The sequence below is a fragment of the Hevea brasiliensis genome, chromosome 16 (genome assembly GCF_030052815.1).
Source record: "Hevea brasiliensis isolate MT/VB/25A 57/8 chromosome 16, ASM3005281v1, whole genome shotgun sequence".
In the NCBI taxonomy this organism is placed as follows: domain Eukaryota; kingdom Viridiplantae; phylum Streptophyta; class Magnoliopsida; order Malpighiales; family Euphorbiaceae; genus Hevea; species Hevea brasiliensis.
The window spans coordinates 44,353,162-44,377,840 of NC_079508.1; the positions used below are offsets into that span (position 1 = coordinate 44,353,162).

A 24,679-nucleotide genomic window follows, 5' to 3' on the forward strand; every position below is an offset into this window, starting at 1 on the left:
TCCTATGATTGTTAGTGCTAAACTGAATGATTGTGAAGTTGAAAAATTATTAAGAGTTCTTAGAAAGCATAGAAGGATAATTGGCTATTGTAACACCCTAGGCAAATCCCACATCAGCAAAACACGGGAGAGATGTTGGGTTTATAAGTTGGTGGTTCGTAACCCTTAGTGACAAACCGTGAGGGCTTCGGCCCAGAGCGGACAATATCACTAGTGGGCCATCCTTCTGTGTGCATGCATAGAATTTTGTTGGAAAATAATCATAAAGCCTCCAGAGAGTCACAGAGAAGATTGAATCCAAATATGAAAGAGGTTATGAAAAAGGAAATCTTGAAATTGCTTGATGCAGGTATCATTTACCCTGTTTCTGATAGCAATTGGGTAAGTCCAGTTCATGTCGTACCCAAAATAGGAGGCATCACAATAGTGAAAAATGAAAATGATGAATTAATACCTATTAGGACTGTAACTGGATGGAGAATGTGTATAGACTATAGGAAGTTGAATAATGCAACTAGAAAGGACCATTTTCCATTACCATTTATAGATCATATGCTTAAGAGATTAGCTCATCATTCTTATTTTTACTATTTGGATGGCTATTCAGGGTTCTTTCAGATCCCTATTCACCCAGATGATCAGGATAAAACTACATTCACATGTCCCTATGGTACCTTTGCATATCGAAGGATGCCATTTGGATTATGTAATGCCCCAGCTACATTTCAAAGATGTATGATGTCCATATTTTCTGACATGATTGAGGATACTATGGAAGTGTTCATGGATGATTTTTCTGTGTATGGTAAATCTTTCGATAAATGCTTATCTAACTTGTCTAAAGTTTTGTAGAGATGTGAAGAGTTTAATTTAGTTTTGAATTGGGAAAAGTACCATTTTATAGTACAAGAAGGAATTGTTTTGGGACATCTTGTGTCAAACAGGGGTATTGAGGTGGACAAAATAAAGGTAGAAATTATTAAGAAAATGCCACCCCCGACATCTGTGAAAGGAGTGAGGAGTTTACTGGGGCATGCTGGATTTTACAATAGATTCATCAAGGATTTTTCTACCCCTTCTTTTCTTTCTACCCCTTCACATAATAATCATATCATAAAATCAAATGGGAGCTTAGCTCCCTCATCCAATCCAATCATACATGCCTCTAATAAATTTATAGATCCAAAACGATATTATATTACAGACCCAAATCAAATAAAATACTTCTAATACATGCGAAGTTCTAGGATTTAGTAAAATTATACAAAACACAATAGATATTAATAGATGACCTATTGTCGCAAGATATTTTGCGGTCGCCTGGACGAACACTCATCGAAGTGGGAAAGAGTGAGGAGTCGCCACTTTAATTTTGATGGAAATTAAAGAAAACCATTTGTGAAAATAAATTAAAATGAAACCACTTCGAAAACAAAGATTCTAGGTTCGGGGTCCGTATACGGACGGGGAAGGTGTTAGGCACCCCACCTCGTCCCTCTATGAGGGCAAACAGATTTGACATTATGCCCTTTATAAATTAAAATCGGTAGTTAGGGGGGTTAGAATGAAGATGTTAATCTCTTTGATAAAAGAGAATATTTAATTTTTCACTGGTTCGGGTTACCTAGATACATAAATAAATGAGATGACCCTTAGTGAGTTGGTATTGCATATCAGTTTTTGTTTAGGGAGTTACTTTGCGTATTGTGCTATTTTAGTTTGGATTTGAGAAAATTCGGGTAAAGGCTTTTCCCGATCTCTGGGATAATTTATTTAAAGTTTGAATGAAGGATCTTGGATAAGAACTCTCCTCCAATCTCCACATATTTATTAAAATTTTGGTTGAGAATCGGATAAGAACTCTCCTCTGATCTCTTTTTAATATTCCTTAAAATTTTGATTGAGAATCGGATAAGAACTCTCCTCCGATCTCTTTTGATATTTATTAAAATTTTGGTTGAGAATCGGATAAGAACTCTCCTCCGATCTTTTTTAATATTTATTAAAATTTTTGATTGAAGATCGGATAAGAACTCTCCTACGATTTCTTTAAATAATTATTAAAAATTTTGATTGAAGATCGGATAAGAACTCTCCTCCGATCTCTTTAAATGTTTATTAAAAATTTTGATTGAGAATCGGATAAGAACTCTCGTCCGATCTCTTTAAATGTTTATTAAAAATTTTGATTGAGAATCGAATAAGAACTCTCCTCCGATCTCTTTTAATATTTATTAAAAATTTTGATTGAAGATCGGATAAGAACTCTCCTCCGATTTCTTTAAATAATTATTAAAAATTTTGATTGAAGATCGGATAAGAACTCTCCTCCGATCTCTTTAAATGTTTATTAAAAATTTTGATTGAGAATCGGATAAGAACTCTCCTCTGATCTCTTTTAATATTTATTAAAAATTTTGATTGAAGATCGGATAAGAACTCTACTCTGATCTCTTTAAATAATTTGTTAGAATTTTTGATTGAGAATTGGATAAGAACTCTCCTCCGATCTCTTGAGATTTAATTGCGATCGTATATTGTAAAGACCTTAGACTAAAGGTTTTGGCATCCGCAGATGCTGAGAACCCGAATAAGGCTTCTCTTATCCCGTTGGTACCTTATAACTAGGTAGGGGATGCGGACTGAATTTTTACTGATCTCCTATGTGATCGCCTTACCAATACCTTTTGATAGGCAACATTCGATCTCTTCCGCTTACTAGTCTGGGATCCGATCTTATCTCGGTTCCCCACTATACCAGGCTATCTCCAGAACGTGTTTAGTGGTTCGACTTCATAATTTTTTCTCCGATTTACTATCCAAACTTTAATTATTTTAAGGAAACTCTCATGTTAAGATAGAGCTACCAACGTTTTATCAAACTACCTACATGTTATCCATAACCAGAACGCCTATATTAGGAGATAATAAAGACTAAGAACAAATAAATAACATGAACTGATGTATCAAAAGATAAACTCAAGAGAATAAACACCTACATAGGGGCCTTTTAACATAAGATAAACTTGACGAAAATTACGAGCATGAAAATAAAGAAAATAAAACAAGCACTGGATAGGGCAACAGTTCGGACACTCACCTGTAGGCAGTTGAATCTATTGAACTAACTATGGAGTCACGAATGTTGTAGAGTTGCGTGCTAATAGTCTGGGGACTAATGCTTGCGTTGAAATGAAGAATACAAAGTTAGAGTGTAGTCGAGCCGGAATGACAATAACCAGGTTCGAATGAGATTGAGCTTGGAAAATAAAAGTGGATATAAAAGTGATGACAACGAAACTGAAACTAAGAGAGGGGGGGGGGGGGTGTATCGCAAAGCAATGAACAAACTGAAAATAAAGAGTTCCAGTGTCCAATACTCCTTCAGAGAAAATACTTTAGAAAACTGGTTTCTGAAGTTCTTTTCTATGTTAAAAGATTAAAAATAGCAGAGTAGCAAAACTGAATCCATTTTCAGAGCCTTTCCACTATAATCACCACCATTTTTTCTTTCGTCCCCTTCAACAGTTTTCATGTAGGTATTTATAGGGACCGGGTGCTCCTAATGAAGGGTCAGGATTTTTCTTTGAGGGAGATGGAAGGTTTGGATTTTAAAGGACATGATCTGATGCTTGGGAATTAAAGAGAATCAAAATGAATGGCTGAGATCCTTTTCAGAATATTTGTCCTTTCTCTTTTCTAATCTGACGGCTCAAAATTTTCTTGTCAAGAGCGATCTGAGGGTTGGGAATAAAAAGCGCTGGTCTTGTCGTCTTCTTCTTTGATCCAAGGGCTCCGGACTTGTCCTTACAAGTAAGATCAATGGTGGAGATCGAGATGTACAGGACTGCCATGACACGTTCTGGCACCTGTCAGTAATGTGGGCGATTCTACAAAGGAGGCGTGCGGTGGAGATTTGATCTTGTCTGCAATGCTTTAACTACTTCGGCTCTAATTATGATGACAGTTATTGGAAGTTGTCTTATTCTCTCCTTACTTTTCAATCTCCCATTCCTTCCGACCTTCCTAATACGATCTTTTTCCGATCTCTCATGCCGGGCCCTCTCTCCCAATCTCTCCCATTCCTGAGTCTTCTCCTTTATCTAGGCCGGTTCAGTTAAGCATTTATTCCTTCGGTTTCCTAGGCGTCCGCTTCGTTTTCTGCTAGCAATAAATGCTCAGACCTTCTCTATATATACCTTTAATGGGAAATCCTTCCGCATTTCATTTTCTCCTCTTTCTTTCTCACTTTTCCTGTTCTAGCCGCTCTGGCCACAATCCGGCCATGGTAGATGTTTTTGATCTTTTTCCGACTGTTCCCTTTGTTTATCGACTGAAATTTACGACCCCGGTGATCAGAAAATCACGATGGCCACCTCTGATGACAGAGAGAGAATCGGACTAATTTACCGATCCAGATCGAGAATGTCGATCGTGTTGATCTCGAGTCGGCCGACCAATCTAATCGGCGAACCGATTTCGGGCAAGAAAACTGCTAATTTCCCTCTTATCATTGGTGACTGCCCTTCAAAGTTTACTTGGCTCCTCACCACATCGGGTGTCCCGACCGCGGCTCGGTTTCAAGGGATAACATTGACGACGACCTCTCTTATCTTCATGAGAGTCATAGTCACCCCATCTAAGCTGTACATCTATCCGATGTCGATGGCTGGTTTCCTAATCAAACACATCTTTTGATTCAGCCATGAGACTAGGCTTTGACATAGGTCTTTACTAAGTAGGATGTATCGCTGATCTCTAGAGATCGCCCAAATGATGTAATCTGACCTTTAATGTAATTCGATCTCCAGAGATCACCCAAATGATGTGATATGACCTTTAATGAAATCCAATCTCTTGAGATCACCCAAATGATGTAATCCGACCTTTTGGAAATGAATTCTTATTTTGACAATTATCATTTTATTATTATTGCATTGGTTATTTTCCGATCTCTGATGTGTTTATCCGATCCGATTCCTAACTGAATAGCCCTTAGCCGATCTATAATTTCTAAACATCTACTTTAATATGTCAGTCTTTAACTAGCCGATCTTTCCTTATTTAATTATGGAGTTTCCGAAATATTCGTGAGACGTGTCAGAAAAAGCTGGCGAATCCCGTTAACCGATGAGCCGCTTGGGGCACTGTGAGCATTAAATGCTCAGACTGGTATAAATAGGGGATGAGTCAGCCAGTTGCTCTCTTATGTCATTTTCAGCATATCGCGAGCGATTCCGAAATTCTCTCGTGTCTTCAAGTTCTTCCGACACCAATCACACTACGGTAAGGGTTTTGATCTTTCTTTTAGTTAAATTTTCTCTTTTTTTTGAAAATGAGCTGTGCCGAGGGTCAGAGGGCGGCGAGCCCCCCTTTCGTTCACGTCTCGTGGTCGTCAAATGAAGTTGAGCTGGTCGGGCCAAGTGAGTGATCTGATCCTCCCATGACCTCCGTTTCAGCTCGTGGTCAAGCGGGACCCTCAAGACAGACGCATCCCTCAGGGAGAGAAAACCTTCCCGTGGATGAGCTGCTATCAATCCTTTAAGAAATCGATCTGCAAACGTTTAGCTAAGAATATAACCTTCGGCCTGATTCATACGAACTTATCAGGTGTCATGGCGACCTCCGAGCCGATCACTTCTTCGAAGAAAATGATATGATCATGGTATACGAAGAGCAATTAAAAGCCGGGTTGCTATTTCCCCTTGATGACTTCTTCAAGGAAGTTCTAAAATTCCACCAAGTATGTATAGCCCAAGTACATCCGAACTCATGGAGGATCCTGGTAGCATTCAGAGGCCTCTACCGAGCTAAGGGACTCAGTCCTACAGCGAAGGTGTTCACTGAGCTACATAGGCTAACTCATCGAAAGGACGATGAGTACTGGTTCTTTCAAGCGAAACCGCATTGTGGGCTCTTTGCCGATCTGCCCTCCTCACTGAAAAATTGGAAGAATCGCTTCTTTATCCTGAGGAGCAAAATTCCGAATGGTTTTGAGGGTTTCCCACGTAGCTGGCTGCATTTGGGCCTCTCACTTCCGAAGCGCATCACCGTGAATAGGGAAGAGGGCATAATGGTGATGGAGCTGAAAGATCAGGCGGCCACTCAGAAGTTTTCCTGTTTAGATGCGGTGACAGTCGAATTGCATCATTGGACAATGCAGCTGATTACCGGCGAAGAATGCAAGCTTCAGCTCTTTGACCTCGGCCTCGATACTTTCTATATCTTTGATCTTTGGGCCTTAGCGAACTCACCGACTTTTTTTTTGTGCAGGCATGGCGAGCGGCGAGGCTTCCAAAGAGAGTCGAAAGTGGAAGAGAGAGGTCTCCAGAAAAGTGCGGGAGATGAAGTGCGCCGAGGCCTCTCAGACACCAAGGCACGATCCAGAGCAAATGCAGGGAAGCTGTCTCGACCCTTGGGACCGCCGATCTCTGAAGTAGAAGTGATCCAGTCTCCTCCTCAACAAGAAGAACCGCCACCTCTAACGGTTGCTCCAAGTGCGGAAGGGGGTCCTTCCCAACCTCCTATAAGGACCCTTTCTCACAGCGCTCAAGTCCTAATTCACTCCCTGGAGAAGAACAGAACTGTTCGAGATAATCCAGGTTTGGCTAAGGTTTTGGGGGCCTCCATCTGCCTTCAGGAGGATCGGAATAGGCTGACCCTGAACAGTCTCGACGATATCCTGACCCAGACTATGAGCCTGAGCGTGGAGAGTTTGGTGAACCAACATATTGTCCGGGAAAAGGCTCATCATTTAAAGCAGGAGATCCAAAAGGTGGGTCAGGAAGCGGCTTCCGCTTGAGCTCAACTTTCATCCGCCCGAGAATATATAGCTGAAATTGAGGGGCGGATGAAATTCTATGAGGATAAATTGGCCGAGCAGGCTCATGTTCTTGAAGAAGCTCGGGCACTCCGAGCTGCTGATGTCTTTTGCCTCACTACAGAACTTAGAGCGAAAGAAGAAGAGGCAGTGATGAGGGAGGTCGGTGCTTATGTGAACGCCCACAAGGACCTTTTGGCCAAGCTCAAGAAGCGTTATCCCAAGGAGGACTTTTCCTGGATGGTGGACCTGGCTCCCCAAGACGAAGAGGATAGCGAGGAGGAGGCTGAGGGTGATAGAGAGGGTGAACAAAATGTAGAACAGGCTGGGGGTGATCCTCCAGCTGAATGACTTGTATTTTTTATTTTGAAATGAAATGAAGTTCTTTCTTTTGTTTAATGACTTGATGAGATCGGAAAGAATCTAAATTGTACAAGCGCCTGACTGTCTGAACCAATTAGAACATCAAACTTAAAAGTGATTATTAATCCAAGTATAAGAGGTTGGAAAAACATTGTAAGCATGAGATCGGCTGAGGACAAACACCGAACGGGACTTAAGATTATTAAAATTGGAAACCTGATTTGAACACTTAAGATCGGAAGCATCATTAAACCGGATTAAAACCTTAACTTTATTAAACGATTATCCTTAAAATTTTAAAAGGGAGATCGAAAATAAAACTGAATGGCATGAAGACCTAATGTTGGTTTGATTTCGTTTGACGAGAGATCGAAAATGTGATTAACTGGCCAAGAGACTTAATAATTGGTTCAAGAGATCGGTAGGGATTTGAGCGATACGGAAACTTGGTATTGGTTCGGTTTCTTTGGAGAGAGATCGGAAAGGTGATCGTCTGGCAAGGAGACTTGGTGTCGGTTTAGATCCCTATGAAGAGAGATCGGAAACGAATGGAGACTTGGTGATGGGGATCGATTTCAAAGTTTATTGATTTCGGGAATCGACCAAAATATGGTGTTAACACCTGTGAAGGAGAGAGACAGGTTAGAACTCAACAAAAAATCTCCTGTATCCTGAAAAAATAAGGTGAACAGGAGTGAACATTCGATTCAGGGAGTAAAATACTAATTTTAAGTACAATTTCTATAGCTATCTAAGGCTAATGCATCCTGAAGAGTGGAATGCAACACCTTCATAATTTTCATACAAATCACATCATAAACAACAAAAAGGTAATTTGGAGCACTCACACACCCATATAATATTCAAATAGTGCATATATGAGAGCTGATCCCCTATACAGCTTTCTTAATCCAACCTCTGCCAGCGAGAACATCTCAAGCCGAACTTTCGCTTAATAGACCAAATGCGGGGGCCAGTGAGATCATCTCGCACCATGCCTACCCCAACTTATCCATAAAAGGATCGAGTCCCAGCGAGTCAAGCTTCAGCCTCATCTACCCGTTCTGTCCATATCCAATACGCCACACCACACACACACGCACACTGCTCTAAATTATCATAAAACAACATCCATAGCATTTCATCAATTAAGAATGCAATATAAAATGTGCCTAGTATTTAACTATATAGATATATATTTGTAAGTGATGCATGGGCATGCCTAAACATATAATAATATTGAAATTATAATTAAAATTAATATTTTACTCACAGACGTAAATCGAGGTCATTGTGATGGCTGGGTATAGGAGGAAGGTTGTCCCAGCTCACCGGACAATTACATTATAATTATTTAATATAAATGACTCAATGCAAGTTTAAAAGAACCAAAGACACCCTAAGTCATACTGAAAATCTGGCAGAGTTCACCCTATACCTATGACCTCCCCAACCTACAAAATGGCTCAAAATACACTTCTATATCCACAAGTCACACAACCATATCTCGATCATATCACATGGCCCCTCATGGGGCCACCTAAACAGTCAACATCACAATTTTGGAAAATTATCATTTAGTCCCTACAACTAACCCTTTTTGGAAAAACTATCCAAATGAGCTCTAAAAATTCTAAAATTTTGCGCCGTGGTCCTTAGCAATATTAATACACTAATACAAAAGGAATTATAATTTTCTAACTACCCACGAATATTTTATGGATTTTTAATCTAAACTCAAAATAAAATAATGAAGGAAACTTAGGGTTCGGTCTTACTTACACCAATTCTAATACTAGAAACGTATCCAAGACGTCTGAAAATGATGTCATAGCCTATAATTTTGACCTGGTTCTAAAGTAGCTTCGGTCGCTTGTCTGTTCAGTTGAAAAATGTAAACCTGATTGACAGTCACATTTCCACGAATTTAATGTACCTACGTGAAGCCCATAATATGGGGGTTAGTACATAATTTTTATGGAATTTATTAAGCTCATTTAATGCCCGAAAAAACACTGCGAAATTCCATGAGACCCACTAGAAAACGGTGTCGAAAAAATTTCAAATTAGTGTCGTCGCAAAGTCCTTGACAAGTGGAGAATGCTAGTGGTCTCAGATTTTTGATAGAATTTATGGTTTGGAAGAGATCTAGCCCAGAAGTTAAAATGAGCTAAAACTTCTGAAGCTTGATTCGCACAAACTAGGAAATGATACCACACAAACTTAGTATCTATATGATGCCCATGAAGGGAGGAATATTTTGATACCAAGAACGCTAAAAACGATGATCGGAGGAAGAAGTTGTGGCTAGAAAAAGAAAAGGAAGAAAAAAGAAAATGAAAAGGAGAGAGAGAGAGAGAGAGAGAGAGAGAGAGTGGGGTAGATGCAGATGCCTTTAAAGTCGTCTCTTTTGTTTTCTTTATTATTATTATTATTATTATTATTATTATTATTATTATTATTATTATTATTATTATTATTATTATTATTATTATTAAACTTTCAAAATATTTAACATTAAAATACTATAACCCACAATATAATATAATCTAACTATCTTTATCTATATATTTTTTATATTTTCATTTTTATTTTTTATTTTTTTATTTTCTTTTTTAATTATCTTCTTTTATTTCAAATTCAATTCAAATAAATCCCATAATATTAATAACATAATATTTTCTTTTTATTTTATTTATAATTTAAAATTTCAGGTTGTTACATCAAAGGTGAAGAGCTCATTCTTAGAGTTGGAGAGGATGATTAGTTTTCAACATTGGCAATGCTAAGAAGAAGCAACATCAAGATATAGACTCTTACCTGAGAATTCATATAGTTGACGAGTTAGTGAAAGATCACTTTAAAAAGAGTTCCGAAGGATCCCCTTGAAAATTGTCTTGTCCATGAAGGAACTATTAATGATGAAAAACTAAAAGTTGCAACCTCTGCGCAACAATTGAAGAGTAATCCACATTTTCCAATGGCACTAGTTTTTCAAATTAAGCAAGTGCAGAAAAGCGTAGTTAAGCAACAATCTCTCAAAGAAAAAGATGCACCAAAGATTGTCAAGAAAGAAATGGTTGAACTTTTAGATAAATCGATAGGAATCTTCTAATGCAATGGAAAGAAAATGAAGTATAGATTCATTGAAGCACCAATTGGGAATAGAGGCAACAAATTCTAATTTTAGCCACCATGAAACATGATAAGGGTCAAGCTAATGACCTTAACTTAGCGCTCTTGGGAGGCACCCCAAGTTCTTTTGTTTTGTTTTGGTTAATTTTACTTTATTTGTTTTGTTTTGCTTTGTTTTCAATCACCCTTAGATTCAATTTTTGACAATTATCTAATTTTACTTTGTACAAATGCTTATAAGATGGCAAATGCAAAAATGCAAATTGAGGAAGTATTCTATTCTTTTAATATTTGCTTATTAGGTTGCATAATTGATTTGATTCTAAATTTAATTTGTGCTTATTATGCAACATATTTTGTCAAATTAGCAAAAAGGAGAGCTGTTGTCAAGAACTTACATTCTACATCAGGATAACATTTAAAGGAGTTCATCTCTTGTTTTTTTATTATGATAAGTGGTGGAGGTGATATAGCAAATTTATTTCCTTAATATTGATTTTTCATGTGAGAGGGTGTGTTCGGATTGAAGAATTGAATGCTTGTTTAATTATGCAATTGAGAATTGAGTTGGTGTGTGAATTTTGATTTTGATGTGTTGGGCTTGAATTTAGCTTTTGGAGATGGATATTTCCTATTGCAAATTCTTATATGGAGATTTTTTTTTTAGGTTTTGGAGTGTATATTTTCAATGAGAATATGCTGAAATTTTTTTTTAGATGGTTCTTAATGTGTTAATGATATTTGCTTAATAAAAAAGAAAATGAAAATATGTAGAATTATACATATTTACTGTTCACAGAGTTATTTTGCAGAAATTGATATTGTTCATATGCATATTTGTTCAAAAATTATTATTGTTCACAACAGAATTTGGTGTTTTTACTTTCCACAAATAATGTATTTGTTCATGTTTAGTCTTAATTTTGGTGTTAATGAAGTTCATGCAACTGATATTTTTCATTTTAATTGAGTTTTAGGCACCGGCAACTTTTTTGGAATGCACTTTTTTTTTTTTTAAGTTTGTGGCACTGTTTATGCCTTTTTGTTCATTCTACTAAAAACTGCACAGCTTGGTGCATAGCTTATGTAGTTTTATTACTGCAGAGCTAGTTTTGTAGAATTTACTGTTCACAGTGAACATTTCTGAAGAAATTCTGCAGAATTTGCTCTTTACAGCAACTCCTCACTGCCTATGCAACCTAACCTGTACAGCACCACTTTTTCTATAATATTCATTCTCTTTAATAGTATTGTTGAGGGATCTTTTTTTATTTCGATTACCTCAAAATTATCCATTCTCCATTCAAGGTAAACCCTTACAATTTTCTATTCTATTTATACAATGCATTTTTCAATTCTTGCAATTACAAGTAAGCCTTACTGCTCATTCTCTAGAATTATTTATTTTACCACTTACTTGTATTTCATAAATTTATTGCACTTTTATGCACCAACTTCTTATATTCCATCCCACCTTGGTATTTATTTTGACATTGGGGATAATGTCTGCTTTGAGTTTGAGGGTGTATATAAGATTTTTTCTTCTTTTAGCTTAAAAAGTCTTTTTTAGGAATTTTAGTTTAAGTGCATTTCATTTCATACCATACATATATCATATATTCACAATGTAAATATTTTACATATACATACATACCATACATCATATAGTAAAGATATAGAAATTTGCATATAGATTTCTTTTATTTAGTTAATGCATTGCTCATTTTTAGGAATCATGCATTCATGAAATAAAATTTTTGCCAGGTCCCTTGAGTAATGAGAGCTACTTAGTAGAGTGATTTAGCCTACCTCTAGTTGGGTTTGAGGATTGAAAGTTCTTAAGAGGTGAAAAGTTTTGAAATGTTTACCTTTGCCTATATCTTCTTAGTCAAAGAGCTACCCAACTAGTTATTTAGAGATTGAAGTGTTTAGAGAGAGCTATAGGATAAAAGGTAGTCAAGTGATGTCTCACCAATCTTAGAATAAGCTTTCTAAACCTTTCAAGGCAAAATACCAGCTTGTACTTGAAAGAGAAATGATTAGGTATCCTTTGATTAAAACCTTCTTATTTTAAACTTTTGACCCTCCTTTCATTTAAAATTAACCTTTGCAAACCCCTTTAAGCTTACATTGTAACAGCCAGATCCTTCTCCAGTTAGTATTGTCCGCTTTGGCCCATGGGCCAAAGCGGACAATACTAACTGGAGAAGGATCGGGCTGTTACAATTTGGTATCAGAGCTGAACTCCCTCTAGTACGGTGTGTGGTGCGAGGACACACCAGGCGAAAGCTGGTGGGCTTGTCACGACCCAGGGATGGGGTTGAGACGTGCTTGTTCAACCAGCTACGCACTGGGGTGGAAACTTCGTGTCCCACATCGGAAATGGGAAGAAAAGATTTGGGCCATATATGTGGGAGCCTTCCTCACCTGGTCAGCGCGCTTTTGGGAATGAAACCTCCCAAGGGACAAATCCGTGAGGTCCATGGGCCAAAGCGGACAATACTAACTGGAGAAGGATCGGGCTGTTACATACATTACACCTAAATTTTCTTGAAAACCCTTATTGTTACCTAGCCAATGTGTAACACCCTAGGCAAATCCCACATCGGCAAAACACGGCCCACTAGTGATATTGTCCGCTCTGGGCTGAAGCCCTCACGGTTTTAAAACGCGTCAATAGGGGTTACGAACTGTCAACTTATGAACCCAGCATCTCTCCCGTGTTTTGTCGATGTGGGATTTGCCTAGGGTGTTACAATCCACCCCCCTTATGGGACTCAGCGTCCTCGCTGAGGTTTGCCCCACCATCGTTCAAGGTTGCACGCGGAGCAGCTCTGATACCACAAATGTAATGGCCCGGCCCACTAGTGATATTGTCCGCTCTGGGCAGAAGCCCTCACGGTTTTAAAACGCGTTAATAGGGGTTAGGAACCTCCATCTTATGAACCCAGCATCTCTCCCGTGTTTTACCGATGTGGGATTTGCCTAGGGTGTTACAATCCACCCCCCTTATGGGACTCAGCGTCCTCGCTGAGGTTTGCCCCACCATCGTTCAAGGTTGCACGCAGAGCAGCTCTGATACCACAAATGTAATGGCCTGGCCCACTAGTGATATTGTCCGCTTTGGGCAGAAGCCCTCACGGTTTTAAAACGCGTCAATAGGGGTTACGAACTGTCAACTTATGAACCCGGCATCTCTCCCGTGTTTTGTCGATGTGGGATTTGCCTAGGGTGTTACACATTGGCTAGGTAACAATAAGGGTTTTCAAGAAAATTTAGGTGTAATGTAAGCTTAAAGGGGTTTGCAAAGGTTAATTTTAAACTTATGGGACTCAGCGTCCTCGCTGAGGTTTGCCCCACCATCGTTCAAGGTTACACGCGGAGCGGCTCTGATACCACAAATGTAATGGCCCGGCCCACTAGTGATATTGTCCGCTCTGGGCAGAAGCCCTCACGGTTTTAAAACGCGTCAATAGGGGTTAGGAACCTCCATCTTATGAACCTAGCATCTATCCCATGTTTTGTCGATGTGGGATTTGCCTAGGGTGTTACACAATGAACCAAACACTGCCACCCTTTTCATGAGAATAATTATGCATAATATTTGGTACACTATCCAAAAAAAAAAAAAAGAATAAGAGAAAAAAATTAAAAGGGAGAAAAGATGCCTATCTTATGTAAAAGTGCTTGTATATATGTGCATTTCATTATTATTATTCAAATTGAAGGAAATCCACCCAAAGTAATTAAAGAAAATGAGTTAGGGGTGGCATTTTTTGAGACAATCATTAAGAGAAAATACAAGATACAAACTTAAAATATCAAAATAGTCCCTTTATTTTGTGCACTTTGTAAAATATGCTAACACTTGAAAATTCTCATTGTGTATTTTGTCCTCTTTAAAAAAAAAAAGGTTAACAAAAAGGGAAAAAAAAAGATGTGTACCTTATGTTTTCAATATTGAAAACATTCTCATGCTCTAAATCCTTTTTAGCACTTTTCTTGTTAGCTTCATTTTGAACCCTATAGCCCTATTACATCCCTAAAAAGACCTTTGATCTCTTGATTGTACTTGCTACATTAGTGGATATAGGGATAGGAAGTTTGCTTATGGGATTGGGAATTTATTCATTCATTCTTCAAATTCCATCACTCTATTTAGAGGCACTTTAGCTATTGATTGTTCTAGAGTTCTTTTTGAGAATAACCTTCTCTTTTGATCAGTTGTTTTGGGATTTTTGGATGATTAATTGACTTGAGGCTAAGTGGTGAAAGCCTTAGTAAGCATTAGATACTTTGCATCTTGAAGGATTGGTTTATGGATTATTGGTATGGCTAGAGGCGAGTTGATTACTCTAATAGGTGATTTTCATAACTCCATGGACAAGGCACCCAAATATTGCATTATATTTTAAGGTTTACTTGAGGACAAGCAAATATTTGAGTTTGGAGGCATTTGATATATGCATTTTATATAGTCATTTAGATTTAATTTCATAGTCACTTTATTTGTTTGGTAGTCATTTTTAGTTAATTTTATTATTTATTTAGTTAATTTTTCATAATTATCAATTTTTAGATTAATTTGTAATTTTATTTTTGTTTTATAGATAAAATGGTGTTCTTGAGGAACTAAAAGGTAATTATGCAAGTAAGAAGTAAATTCTAAGTCCAAAAGTACCAAAAATAAAGCTTGAAAATTTAAGGTTTTAAAGTTTACCAAAATCTGCATAGCCTGTGCAGTTTGTGTACAAAAATTAGAAAGAATTTTGAGAATTGCCGAAACTTGCACAGAGTGCTACATAGCTTGTGCACCTTTAAAGGAGAAAGCCTGAACTTGCTGAGACCTACACAGGATGTCACACAGCCTATTCAACTTGCTTGTGCACCTTCACTGTAGACAATTTGAACTTGCCGAAACTTGCACAACCTATTGCACAGCCTATGCAACTTGCCTATGCACCTTCACAAAAAATTACAAGAACATGCTAAAACTTGCACAACCATGTAGCATCATGGAAAATGTGACACCCCTTACCCGTCTACAGTGTAGCTTGATGCAGATATATGAATGGGTAGATCCTGGATCCACCAATGCTTGTACAGAGATGTTATAGAGGGAAAACATACCCCTAATCACATGTGGGACATCTTGCTCCTCCTGAGCTCTCATGGCATAAGCCCTGGTAGATACTCTGGCCTCTGGCCTCTGGCCTCTTGGCTGTCTTAGATGTAGGTCTCTATAATGGATCAGCTGCCTCAAATTTACCAGACTTTTTACCCCTTTGAGGTGCAGGTAGTGTCTATCTCGCTTATGCCGAGCAAACAGGTATGCGATTCTACGTGGACAGTTTCTTAGCTGATGCAAATAGTTGAGGGAACTGTTGCCTCATCATCTCCTCACTTTAGTCTATATATTTTTCCAGACGTTCTAGCTGTCTGGACCGACACCGATCACCGGAACAGTGGAATGTACGAAATTGCTACAGTGAGGGTGTTACCAAAAATCTCTGGAGCTTGCCGAAATGCGCACAAGATGTTACACAGATAATGCACAATCTGTGCACTTCCTCATTAATTGGCTGAAGAAGCAAATATTCTTACATATGTAATGACTTTATTCCAGCCAATTTTTAGCCTATCTAGGGTTTTTGTTAAGGGGAATTTAAGTATCCTTACATCATTTTTTGCAAAAAGAAGAAGAAGAAGAAGAATAGGAAGAAATTTTTTGAGAAAGAATGAGACAAAAAGAGGAAGAACCCCATTTTTCTCGCACCAGTTGAGATTTTGGCTCTTCTTCACAGTTTTTTCATGCCAAACATCAAGTTTTTCAGTTTTAGTTTATTTTTTAAGTTTTATTCCTTCTTCTACACAAAATCTCTTGTACTAAACATAAATTGTGATTAGTTTTCTTTGATTTTGGAGTTAGGGATGCAATATTTGAGTTATTTTTTATGACTGAACTGGGTCAGTCCCAATTTAATAAAATTTATTGGGTTTAATCCATTTCTTATGTGCTTATTTACATGCTTAGTAGGGCTCTATTAAGTTATGTTCTTAATTTTTGGTCGAAGGACTGAAAGGAGAAGACTAAGTGATACATAATCAAGAAATTAGAATTAATTAGCTTAGATCTAGAAATAGACTAAGGATTAAGAGGGCCTAATAGATTGATTAAAGAACCTTATGGGTCTTGGTTAATTTTAAACTCCATAAAAGTATGATTTAATTAACCAAGGCACTCTTTGATTCACTCGAAAGAGATTTTAAAGGATTTTAGAATTGGTCCCATTTAAATCCAAAAATTTCATAGATTAGGCTAGCTAAGAAAATCCCAAATTGACTTGAATATGAACTCTTAACTCCGAAATCGTCTTTTTACAATTCTTGCATTGAATTTTACTTTTTAGTGTTTAGTTTAATCTCATTTTATTAATTTTTATCATTAATATTCTCAATTTCTTTATTTAGCCAATTATTAAATTAGTCATTGTTTGAATTGAGTTTTACATTTTTATACCCTAAACTTCAAATTCCCAAATTTCTTATTTTTTTTTATTAAAATACAATTTTAACATTGTTCATTTTACATCAAAAATTCAACTGAAAACACAACTCTTCGTGGGAACGATATCTTTTTTACACTATTTGAATGATTCATGCACTTGCAGTAGTCAACATCACTGAAATTCCCCCCCAAACTCCCTAGCACTTCTAGACATCGTGTCAAATTCTTTTAGCCTAGAGACTTGGCCATCATAAAATACTAGAACTAACAAATAGACCTTTCCAAAGAGAAAATGCATAAGTTTTTCCATAGTATTTTGAAAGGAATGGATCTTAGATTCTGACTATTTTCAAGAGTTAAATAATTCACTTAGTTTGCTAATGGTGTAAAACCTCAAGGTACCATTTTGTCACAAAATGAACTATGGATCTTGAACTGAAAACAAGTGAAACCACATGATATTTTTTGTAATTTCCACTTTAAGCTTTTAACGTAATTATTTAATTCCCACAATTTCAATACATTTTCTCCTTGTGATTGTATTTTCATATTTACATATATAATCATTTATATATATATATATATATATATATATATATATATATATATATATAAAATGTTTAAAAAATTAAAAGAAAAAAAAAAACTAAAAACTGACAATGACAGCTATGGGCGGACAAATGACTAAAAATTGTTGGCATTCTCTCTATAAATAGCGTCGCTTTTCTCCGTTTAGGGCAGGCACAAGCAAGTGATCAATTGTTTTAATTAGCAAGCAGGTGCTTTGCAGGAAAATGGCCACTCAAGCAAAAATTGAGCAAGACCATTTTCGTCCATCGGCAAACTTTCCCTCCAGCGTTTGGTGCTGCTCTTTTGCTTCCTTATCCTTCCAAGATTCGGCATATCTCTATCATATTTATAATTAATAGATAATATTTTTCTTCTTAATCATGATGTTAAATTGTCATTCAACTAATGTCCGTGCAGGAGTTTGAATCGCTTACTAAAGAGGTGGAAATATTTAAAGAAAAGGTGAAAGATATATTAATGCAATCTACAGGAGGATTAATCGAAAATATTGAATTTATTGATATATTATGCTGCCTTGGAGTGTCATATTATTATGAGAATGAAATTGAAGAACAATGAAACCATATTTTCATTGCTCTTCCCACTTTCCTCCATGAAAATGACTATGACCTTCACGTTGCGGGACTTCTATTTCGGATCTTAGGATCATAAAGTGACTTGTGGTGAGTGTCTGTATATAAATATTGTCAATATTAAGAAGATTAATATGTGATGTGGGTGATCATCCTGAATCAGATGTTTTTAACAAATTCAAAGACATTGATGGAGGGTTCAAGAAAGCCATCACCAATGATGTGAAAAGCCTCCTTGGCTTATACGAAGCTAGCTTTCTATGTGTGCATGGAGAAGATATTTTAGATGAAGCCCTTGCTTTTACAAAGCAATACCTGGAAACTCTAGCTGAGCAGGCAAGCCCCCATCTTGCTGAACATATAAAGAATTCTCTGGTGTGGCCAATCCATCAAAGCATGGAAAGACTAAAGATTCACCAATATATATCCTTTTACGAAAAAGAGGAGTCTCGCAATGAAACCCTGCTGAAGTTTGCAAAGTTGGACTACAATCGAATTCAATTATTATATAGACAAGAGCTAGCCATTCTCTCAAGGTAAATTTTGTTTCACATGCACACACAGTGTATAGATTAATAAATTTAACATAAATTGAATTATGTTATATTGTCAGGTGGTCAAGAGACTTTAATGTTACGCACAAGTATCCTTATACAAGAGATAGAATTGTGGAGGCCTATGTATGGGCACTTGGAAGCATTTGCGAGCCTAAGTTTGGTGCTTCTCGGTTGATGATTGCTAAGTATCTGCAAGTGGAGACAGTGCTAGATGACACATACGACGCATATGGAACACTGGATGAGCTCTATCGTTTTACAGCTGCATTTGAAAGGTTATAGGAACTTGACATGGAATACATAACAAAATTTCAATTACCACATATACAAAAGTGAATATAGCCCAACCATTTTTTTTCCTGCAAATTTTCAGGTGCAATGTTGATGGTATTGACGATTAACTACCCGGGTATATGAAAAATCTTTACAAGAATTTTTTGAAACTTTTTGAAGTGACGGAGAATGATGGCAATGAAGGAAGCTCTTCCAAAACCTCTTATGCCAAGGAGATGGTAGGATTTGCTGGATAATACTTTCCATTTAATTAATTAGTTTGATAGTTTTTGATGGATAGTACGCTTATAGACATTGGATGACCCTTGATTTTGAGCAATTAGTTTAATATTTCATGGAAAAGAGTTTGCGTAATTGCCCGCATAGTTTAAAGAAAATTTTCTCAAGTTGAATGGCTTTATTATTATTTTTTTTTTTCCCATTTAACATATGTAACTGATTTCTTTCTTTTTTCCCCTCTGTTATTAGTTTAAAGAATTGACAAGAGGCTACATAATTGAGGCACAATGGGCAAAAAATGCGTATGTGCCAGCATTCGATGATTATGTACAGAATGGATTAATCGTAAGCACTTGTGATGTCCTTGCTTCAGCATTCCTCCTTGGAATGAAGGATGTAGGGATCAAGGAAATGGTATGGATACGAGGTAACCCAAAAATTGTTAACTCTGCCAAGTTACTTGGAACTTTGAAGAATGACATAGCAGGCCGCGAGTTATCATTAATTTCACACACACGTATATATATATATATATATATATATATATATATATATATATATATATATATATATATATATGAAAATTCTAGCATGCATATAAGCACTAAAAAATATATTCTCCTGATCTGATTTCTTTGTTTTTTAAACTGAAATAATATATCATGCACAATAAAGGAGGAGCAAAAGCGGGGATACTCTCCTGCAAGTGTGGAGTGCTACATGAAAGAATTTGGTATGTCAAAAGTGGAGGCTGTTAGAGATATTGATAAAATATTTGTAAATGCATGGAAGGACACAAATAAGGAACTACTTCTTAAGCCAAGAAGTGTCTCAAACAGGGAAATTATTCAATAGTCTCGGTGTACCAAGTCATAGGTATGACTTGGTGCACCAGATCAAACATATAACAACATATCAATTATAAAAAGTGAGTCAGAAATTTATCATAAAAATAAAATAATTTAAGTCGTATACATTACCATGGTCATCATTGTCATCAACATGAGCTTCACCCAATTTTAACCTTGCTAATTGACGATCAAGTTTGACTTCAAGGTTCATTAAACCTTCTTGGCACATTTGTTTAGTACTATCATTTCCTTGACACTTATATATCAAATTGCTAGCTATACGCATCATTGAATGGCGCCATACTAGCTCCACCTCTTCTTTATTCCCTAGAAAATGAATATTTTTCTCATACAATATCATTCCTCTCCTAGCTTCTTTTGTCCACCTCTTTAAAATATACTGATTTGGAATGCTAGTCACATTTCTCACACTAAAAACTCGTAAAGCATGAGAGCATAAAATACCTTTTGACTCAAACTTTTTACAAGTACATGAAATTTGATGATTAAGTATATTAAAATGAACCATGTGCACTCGTTCATTAGCCTCTTCTTTCACTTCATAAGTGCAAAATAATCCATCATTAGTTACTTCTCTCCGCAAGGTTGCAAGGCTATAAAGAAACTCTTTTTCAAATAACATGTACATTTTGCATGTATAAATTTTGACTGCATGCTCTAAAATACGACTATACTTCACTGCAGTAACAGGTTTACCATGCTTGCAACGAAAATCTTCATCTAACTCCTTTGAACACAAACCTACAACTATGTTCTCGTATGCAAGTGAAAATGAGTAAGGCTTGTTGCTATATTTGCTATACCAGTCAAAAGATTGTTAGTACTTCCACTTCTTTGAGATTATTTTATCCCAGTAGTGAAACTACCTTTAGTGAACATGGTATTCCACTTTTCATGAACTGTATACATAAGATTGAACCAATTATTGTCTGAAATATTATATCTTCTGATCATTTCATCTCAAGCTTCTTGAAATTCTATTACAGATTCACAACCAGTACAACATTTCTTCCATAATTTCTAAAATTCAGGATTGGAATTGAGACTTCCAAAATGGGATGGAGCATTTTTGCTAATGTGCCATAAACATAAACGATGATGTGTAGTTGGAAACAATACCTTAATCGCATTTAACATTGCAAAATCTTGATTTGTAAAGATAGTGATCAGAGGTCGATTTCCCATTGACTCTAAAAATGATTGAAATAACCACTTGAAGGAATCAATCTTCTCATCTAGTAAAAAAGCACAACTAAACAACACATTTTGCTAATGATGGTTAACGCCTACAAAAGGAGCACAAATGAGATTATATTTATTAGTCATATATGTAGTGTCAAAACTCACAACATCTCCAAAACAATCATAATCAATTCTTGCTAGCCCATCTCTCCAAAAAAAAATTAGTCATGCAATTTTTTTGATCAACTTGCATTGCATAAAAAAACATGGGATCTTCAGCCGTTTTTTTTCGCTTGAAATAGTTCATCAAACTTTGAGCATCCCCTACATCAATTTTCATCAATTTCTACTTATTTACATGATTATAACAATCTCTTTTTGGGAATCCAGTATTTTCAAACCCTCCATGTTCTTCACTTAAAAAAAAAATGCATCCTTTGTACATATACCTGCATTTATCATTGTATTAATAACAACAGCTTTAGCATTTGAAATATTTCGTCCTAACCTCAACAAATGCCTTTCTCTTACTAATGCTAACTCATGATTGTGTGTTGGGATAAAATGAGTAACCTTCCACATATCTTTTTCAACTGTAATGTAATGGTCAGGCTCCAACCACTAGAGAAATTGTTTGCTTTGACTGTAGGCCTCACGGTTTTGTCTCATAGGTGGAGTGGAGAACTTTCCAGGAGGTCAACCATCCTAGGATTTCTCTCAAGCGAGCACGCTTAATCCTGGAGTTCTTTCAACTCTCCATTCCATTCCACCAAAAGGCACTTCTAATGATTAGTTACCTCATTTTATATATCTTCTCTTTCCACTCCCATTCCGATGTGGGACGTGTTTTCCATCTTTCAGGAGCTTCTTCGCCATGTCCAATGGAATCACTGGGGCACTGCCTTAGGGCCTGTGTAACAGAAGTAGTTAAAATCTTATGAACTTGAATCAATATTATTTACTTTTTTACACAGTATTTATCTACCTGATTGGATTTTACTGACAAGACATGGCCACAGGTCACTAATTGTCTACATTGCTGGATCCTGACCATTACATGTAAAACAAATAAAAGCTTCACAACCAATTCGAGTATCCAACCTATTCACCATTTTATTTTTTGAAGAAATATCATCTAACTTAAAACCTTGTTTCGAGCAAACATATTCATGTTGTTTCATATTCTTTGATCCAACACTATATCTAACTTTCCCTTTACGAATGCTGAAACCGATTCCCAATGCAAAATTGTTGTATAATGCAAATGCTTCCTCTTCATTAGAAACCACTCTTCCAAGTAAATTATCATCATTGCTCACTTGTCGTTTTATAAAAAGATCTTCATCAATTTTACAATATCATTCTTATCCTTTTCTACTTCACAATCACTTTCAATAATTATACCTGTATTCATATAAAAATCAGCTCATAATAAATATATTAATACAAATTCTATAATAAATAAATCGTAACTAGGCCTATACTAATATGATGACGATTATCCATGACTAGGCCTATATATTAGTCCTACATAGGACAAAACAGAAAAAAGAAGACTTAAAAGGTAACAGCAGCCAAGTGAAAACATCCTCTACTGACAACATAATTTAAATGTTAAAAGGGATTAATAATGAGTTAGCCAAGTTATTATAAATATATTTTGAAATATCAGAACTTTAGATGGATCAGAACAAAACTAAATTATTAATGATTATATTCAAATTTTGAATCTTGTTAAAACAAACAATTAAAAAATAATACTAAAAAATAATTTATCAAAGCACATGCTTATTGATTTTCCTTTTCCATGCGCACAAAACTAACAAAAGCCCACAAACACTTAACTGCCAATTTTGATATCTCTTAGATGCTAAGAATTAAATATCAACATGTTTTCACATTACTAATTCGATATATACTATTATTACCATAATCCAAATATACTAATTATTTATAACAGATTGGCATGAGGATTAGTAAAAAATTAATTCTCGCCAAACCATGTTGAATATATTTTCAGTTTATTATTAAAATTTTTTCAGATATTACCGTCATAATTCCACTTTCTCCTAATGCAAAATTTCTAATTCATTAATTAAACATAGCTTGGACTTCAAAATTATATTTTGAGATGTTATTTTCTTTGACTATGTATTCATATTAAGAGTACCATCATAGTACAGAGCTCTTCTTTTTTGTTTCAATTCTTAAAATGTAAGTATATGAATAATCAATAAAAGTGAGATCATTTATGTAATTAATACCGACGGCTAATATATAATCAAAATTTATATACAAGTTTATATGGAGGCATGCCTTTTTGTTTGTCCATAGTATGATTTGAGAAAGCTTCCACTAATAAGAAAAAACCTGCACTTAAGAATTTGATTTTGCAGTGGTTAGATTTTTAGTTCCCTATGTTTTTTTGTTTTTTTGTTATGCATATTTAGGTTACGTGCTGTTATGAAAAAGTTTTAAAAACATGTGTCGTGCTGAATGAGAGAATGTAAAAGCTAACTATCAGCTTTTATTTATTTTTCTAAATAAGAAAGTGAATTTTAAGTTACCGATAGAGTTTTAATATCAACGGAGTGAATAAAAATATTAAATATATTAATTTTATTTATTTAATTTTTTATTAAATAATATAAATAATGTATCATATTATTATTATTGATTGAGTGTATCACATCATTCAGTGACACACTAAATCTGTTGAATAATTTTCCACTCAAATGTTATTCTCAATTATTTTCTCAACTTTGGACGCATGTCAGAATTTCTTTACAAATTCCTTGATTTCTACACCAACCCATCAAGTGTGAAAGATTATGTCACAAAATTATTGGTTGATCCATTTTCAATGTAAGAATGGATTGAGGAACTGCATTTGTTGTGTTGTGGAGGAAACATCAAAATAAACTGAGCGAGCTGTCCCTTAGTCTGGGCGTAGTGGGTTGGTCTATTGCCCATGGTTTAGTCTGGCTTATTTTGCTAAATTTTTCCTTATTTTATTAGTTTTAATAAGATTATATATAAATTATATATATATATATATATAAAAAAAACTGAGTGAGCTGTGTTTCAAATATCCTCAAAATTGATTTTGAAGTTTGGCTATTTCGATATGTGATCCAAAATTAAAAAATTTAAATATAATTACCAATTACCGAAAGTAATTGGCCTTTTATGTTCAATTGATTTATTTTATGTGGGACAATTAATTAGGATAATGTAATTAATTATAATTGAATAGTATTTTTATGTCATTTTGATTTGGTATTATTATTTTTTTATTGATAATTTGATGTTATAAATATATAATTGTTTATATTTTGTTAAAAGGAATGTAATCAAGTTGCAATTTTAAATGTAGGAACAAATAATCGAGTAAATCAGAATCGAAATCAAAATTAAAACTAGAACCAAATTAGAATCGAAAACACTTAAAAAATAATTTTTATATCAAGTTTGATTTAACATCGGATTTTATATATTGGATGCTACTATCTAAATACATTTATATGAACTATTTATTTTAAAACACATGTTGCAAGTGCATTTAT

The 24,679-nt window shown here is 35.5% G+C and overlaps 1 pseudogene; it reads left to right on the top strand.

Annotated features, from left to right (window-relative positions):
* LOC110647725 (probable terpene synthase 8) overlaps positions 1 to 20,045 on the top strand; it is a 39,285-nt pseudogene extending 19,240 nt beyond the window's left edge.
* The last annotated feature ends 4,634 nt before the right edge of the window (positions 20,046 to 24,679 follow it).